Source organism: Penaeus vannamei, chromosome 28 (genome assembly GCF_042767895.1).
Source record: "Penaeus vannamei isolate JL-2024 chromosome 28, ASM4276789v1, whole genome shotgun sequence".
Classification (NCBI taxonomy): domain Eukaryota; kingdom Metazoa; phylum Arthropoda; class Malacostraca; order Decapoda; family Penaeidae; genus Penaeus; species Penaeus vannamei.
This window is the reverse complement of record NC_091576.1, coordinates 135,001-141,204: the sequence shown is the minus strand read 5'-3', so window position 1 is coordinate 141,204 and position 6,204 is coordinate 135,001. Positions and strand designations below refer to the sequence as shown.

Sequence of the window (6,204 nt, the reverse complement as noted above, 5' to 3'; positions counted from 1 at the left end):
ATATAAAATGGTGCATAATTTATCCTCATATTGAGATATTAGAATCCTGGTTGTTTACATTCATTTTTCTCTATCAGTATCAGTGCTTGAGGTCTGTTCCAATTATGTTAATCTACATCTACACTTGTGCTTACGTGTGCCTTTGCCCAGGATCTGCCGGTAGATCTTGCGTCTGGTTATGACTGTCTGAAACCCAAAGGACTTATTCTCGAGCGCGTGTGTTCTTGGCGTGTTCTTGGCGTTCAGACACAAGAGCGCGCGTGCTTGGGCGTATGTTTTGTCACGCAGGGAAGTTATCTGCTAAATCATGTAAGAAAATCTGAGCATTTTCTGTTCCAGCCTCCTTTTTATCTTTCCCTTTATTTAGCGACCCGGATAAAGGACCTAATAAGCGACCTCTCTTGTGGTCCATGCAAGGTTGTGGGATTCCCTCCCCGTGGTCTTGTGCAGACCGGATAAATAGAGTAATAGGATAACGGATGTTAAATCTTCTTACTTAAAAAAATGGACTGAGATAGTGTTACAGGACTCCAGTGAAGGTCGATATACTCCCTTTTACACAGAAAGGTATGCTATTTTGAACTCTGTCACATTAATCCAACTCAAAATCGGAATATCCCGACACTTTTTTTTTTTACATAGATATGGAAATAAAAGACCCTTCTTTAATTCCCCGGTATTCAAGAGGTTCTTGACATTTTCAGAAATTGCTTATCAAATAGGGAAATATTTAGTTGTGGTGAGTTCAGAGTTGCGAGTGGGAGCAGTGATATAATAAATATGAAAATAGTCAAAATAATAATATCAATAGAGATAATAATCTGGCCGAGAATGAGAAGGGTTTATGTTCAAAACTGGTACTTATAGAAAGGCAAAAGATTCTATCTTAGGTATAAAATCCGGCTTTATGTGTTGGTTTTTGTAGTGAACACTACTGGTAGTTTAATTACTGAAGAAGTTTGTATCGAATTAGGAAGCCAATGCTGTGTCTATAAGCTTACACGATGGTAAAAATTGCTGAGAAAAACCTCGGCACCAAGTAATCAGATCAATACCCAAGAAAAGTTTATTTTTTCTATAATAATCATTACATACCGTCACAAAATCAATGAACACTGAAATCTTGACCAAATTACAGCAAGAACTAATTTAAACGAAAGACGCCAAAATATATCCCATGGATTTTATTTTTAGATCATGGAGAATACTCCAAATTCACGTCGGGGTCAAAACAAGGCCATTGACACTAAAAAAAAAGGGTTGGGGCAAGAGGTCAAGATGCATGGGTAAGTGGTGAAGGGGAGGAGCATAAGCCTAGAGAGGGTTTAGGGAAGCAGGAAACACGAGAGATGGAGGGCGAAAGGGATTAGGCAAGCTAGAGGGAGGGGGAGGTCGCCGACAACAGGGAAAGGGAGGCTAAGTAGTGTAGAGAGATACGAAGATCGGGAAAATCGGGGGAAGAAGGAAGAAATGGACCTTAAGGAGATACGAGGGAGAGGTAGGGAAGATGTGAGAGTGGGGAGGAGACGAGGGGCAAGTAGGTAAAGAGAAACAAGGGAAAGGGAGGGTTGGGGAGAAAGCTGGGGACGACCACAACTGGGGGAATCGTGCTTGTGACTTCATTTCCTTCCTCTCAATTGGCGAGGAGTTAAAAGACGTTGTTTTTGTAATAGAGAGAGTTGAAAAGGGCCAGTTTCTTCTTTGGTCCTTCTAAATTTCGAGGAAAATAAAAAAAATGGGACAGATAGATACTGTCAGAAGCCGTAGCACTAGAAATCGGACAGGGATGCCATTCCCTTTTAACATTAAAAGCTTTTATACTATTCTAGATTATTTTTTTGGCTAATCTCGAAATTCGCTATTTCATGCATATTCTTTTAATACTTAGCTGTACAAAATGTTGACAGGTTACTAAGAATACTTCAAACCTTTTGACATGTATAATCAGTGATTTTATGTCTGCATAATATAATCGAATCACTATTCAGCTTATAAACATAAAAGAAATGAAAGTGAAAATAATGAAATGAAATGATAAGTAAGAGGCTTCTCCTGCCTTGTAGAAGCCCCGAGCGAGAAAATAGCGACTAAAATGGGCGTGAAGGGAAATAGGCTTAAGGGGTTGACTTTACCTTCACCTCACGCAATTAACGGTGACAAATTAGACACCACTGAAGCAATGCCAAAGACGAGTTTTTAGTCAGCATCTACCCTGGATAGAAGATAGTAAAGGTATCACCGACGGTAAGACACAAGGATAGTGGTCTCCAGATAAAAGAATTCTCTAAGATTTTGCTGTAACGCTATAAAAATGATGAAAAATAATGATGGAATGGCGGCAGCGCAGGTAGCCAATGGGAAGCCAGGAAAGCTCCGCCCAACTCTTGGTTTTCCGTCTTTGAGGTATCGCTTTTATCTTAATTATGTAATTATCCGCAGAGTGATTTAATTTGTTCTTTTAAAGTCTGTTCAATTAGCGTACGTAAATCTGACACTGAAATTAGAATATCTTCGTACATATGTCTGTTTAAGCTCATTCACGTTCACTGATGTACAGCGTTTTGCAATTGCACTCTCCCTGAAAAAATCGAACACACGTCTGACATGAAACGCGTGCTAAAAATCATACCGTATAAAGTTTGCGTGAAATGCGCAAATAAAACGTCATATTCTCGCCACTTTTATATGATAGCTACTCCTTCCTCCATCCCTCCTCTTCCTCCTTCCTCTTCCCCCTTCCCCCTCTCCTCCCACACTCCGACATGTCAGGTCAAAAGAAAGCGTCTGTGAGAGACCCCGAAGCCAGTCCCTTACCTGACGCCGTCCCCGCCAGTGCCACGGCTCGGGAGAATCTTTCGCTCCGTTGCTTAATATCCGTTGCTTCTTAGATCGAGTTGATTGAAAGAGAAAAAGGGAAATCACACGCAATCACAGTTTGGTGTAAAGTGTTTGCCGAAGGAAATAAAAACAAAACGATATTTCTGTTTACGCGATCACAGGTATGGATACTTTAAAAGTGAAATCTTATGGTTTTGTGTGAAAATTCTAGCACAGTTTTTCATGTTTGTTTTCTGTGTTCGTCTGTTTTCTCGTACAGTAAGGAAATGATATCAAGTGTTCTGTTCTTTACAATTTTCAAGATAATTAAATGTCAGAATGTTTCATATATTCTTTTATTGTTTCACACACACACGCACGCACACACACACACACACACACACACACACACACACATATATATATATATATATATATATATATATATATATATATATATATATATATGTATATATGTATATATGTATATATGTATATATGTATATATGTATATATGTATATATGTATATATGTATATATGTATATATGTATATATGTATATATGTATATATGTATATATGTATGTATGTATATATGTATATATGTATATATGTATGTATGTATGTATGTATATATGTATATATGTATATATGTATGTATGTATATATGTATATATGTATATATGTATATATGTATACATGTATACACACACACACACACACACACACACACACACACACACACACATATATATATATATATATATATATATATATATATATATATATGCATGTATGTATGTATGTATATATGTATACATATGTATATATGTGTGTGTGTGTGCATACACAAGTACACATACACATGCACACACAAAAAACACTCAGATACACACGAACACACACAAATACACAGGCACGCAAACACACACACACACATATATATATATACATAATACATGCACACACACACACACACACACACACACACACATATATATATATATATACATATATATATATACATATACATATATGTATATATAATATATATAATATATACATACATACATACATACATACATACATACATACATACATACATACATACATACATACATACATACATACATACATACATATATATATATATATATATATATATATATATATATATATATATATATACGTATATACGTATATACGTATATATCATACACAAACAGCGTAAATTGAACAGTATATTTTTTGGGGCAAAGGAGGAAATGAAAAGTGTTTTACTCATTCTAAGCAATAGGATTGATTGATCATTTAAAAAATAAGCGTACAGACAAAAAAGAAAATGTATTCATTCTTCACAGAAATATAAGAAAGGACTTATGTATATCCTTGATAGCGAACATTTTAGGGTTAGCAATCCTGCTCCGTCCTCGCGCACTTGTTGGCACGCCTGGCACGAGGAAAACAAAGCTTGACAATTAGAGGAAGTTAAAGGTGTCTTCTCCTTCCTGCGCGATTAAACCTGGAAAAAGGCAGCCAAAAACGGGTGTAAGTGTGTCTAAAGGGCGGCTGAGAGGGTTATCAGTGCGGCGGGTGTGTGTGGAGGTCATGTTACAGGTGTAGGTGTAAAGTTACACAGTGACAGGGAAGAGAGAATCACCTGACTCCCCACCGCCAGCCAGGACGTTTCCAGTCATGTTGTGTCTGTCTGTCTTGTGTCTGTCTTGCTTTGCCTCTCGCAGACACAGGTAGTGCTGGGTCAGGGAGTGTGTGATCGAGTGTGGTTGTTTCGGCCCCGACTCGTTTTTAAAGCTATGTTGGTTTTTATATGGGAGAAGGGGGAGGTGTTGGTGAAGTTGTGAGTGATTCGGGTTTTCATAATACTGAAGACGTGATTTTTGGCTGCATGGAGGTGTGGGGCGCTTATGACCTCTGTGGTGAATAAGGAGTTTGCTTTGTGGGTTTAGAGCTGACCATAAAGTGCAGTGACGTGTTTTCTATTACTTAACAGACTCTGGCACGCAAAGGTGTTGGCTGCCCTCGGAAGATAGAATGTGTAGCATAAGTAAATCTAATTTGGAAGTGATATGAAGTGTATGTACCTCTACAAGACTTAGAAGTGGTGAGGCGATATTGTTTTTCCAAGTATACTGACTTCTTTCTGCACTGACAAGTCAGCTCCACAATGATAATGAATTTGATAGTAAATGTAGCTCCATTAGTTGCATTACCGTATATAGTAGATTATCAGTTGATTTGATACTCTTTTTTTTAAAGAACAACAAACATTATCCGTATCCTAAATATAAATGGCAGTTTTGCAATTGTTTGATAACGGGACATATTGAAGAAAATTGTAAAGCATTTAAAAGCAAAAGAAGAGAGTGATTATGTGGTTTACCAGCTTTAGGTTGTGAATTTCCTGCAGCTGGGAAAGTTAATTACCAAGGTAAAACTATAAAAATATATAAGAAATGAATTGATCACTTAGAAGTAAAATAAGTTAGATATTTATACTACTGATTTACACTTGTTATATGTAGAATACATGGAACAAAGATGTGAGTAATTGTTACCTTTTCAGTCATATGCTGTCCATGAAAATACTATCATTAGTTTTTTGTATTATCATTAATATATTGTGCTCAGAAATCTTCAGAAAGTAAGTGTTATTGTGGTATTTAAGTATATCTAATGTGTATGCTATGTTATTTTTAGTATTTGTTTCAAGATGCACAGAATAAAGTTGGTTAGTCATTAGTTAAGAATAAATCATTGAAAGTATTCTTTGTCATTTTTTAGCTTGTAGTGCATGATTGCACAGTCGTTTAAAGTACATTAAATATTTCATTAGTTGGAGTTCCATTTGCCTAATCTGACTTTAGGGAATGACTCAAAGCATTATTGCCATTTTTACCACTCCCATTGTGCACTGGGACACTTAATAAGCTAAATCTAGAGCAAGCTTTGCCCATATCCTGTATTTTTTGCAGGCATTAATAACATAGTTTGTGTTTGTCATAGAATTTTGTTAAGTATTATTGTGCAGTTGTAACAGCACTAAAATTTTTAGATGGCTGCCTAGACCTGCCAGGCCCATGTAAGTGTTAATGTAGTGTGACCAGAATGGGAAACTGGGGAGCTGGACGTGGCTTCAGGACCAGGGCTGAGTTTGGCTAGTGGAATTTAGGCACTAGTCTCATTTTAAGATTAAGCTTGAAATATGTTTGGAAAAGGTAACAGCTTTGATATTGTTATTGTGGCTTATGTTTGTGGAAACCATTTACAGGGAGAGGTTGTATTAATAGCAAATAACATAAATCATTGATGATTTATTGAGGGCTTCAGCTTATAAAGCTCCTTGCATAGTGGTCATATGGAGGTTTTA

At 36.6% G+C, this 6,204-nt stretch overlaps 1 protein-coding gene across 2 annotated transcripts in view; it reads left to right on the top strand.

The window, feature by feature from the left end:
- Window positions 1-4,119: 4,119 nt before the first annotated feature.
- The window catches only part of LOC113822201 (lysosomal-trafficking regulator), a 131,194-nt gene continuing 129,109 nt past the window's right edge, over window positions 4,120-6,204 (top strand). For both annotated transcript variants that reach the window (XM_070141625.1, XM_070141624.1), the window contains exon 1: window positions 4,120-4,364. The gene's annotated coding sequence lies outside the window, so the exon portion shown is untranslated. The remainder of the gene's footprint in view (window positions 4,365-6,204) is intronic.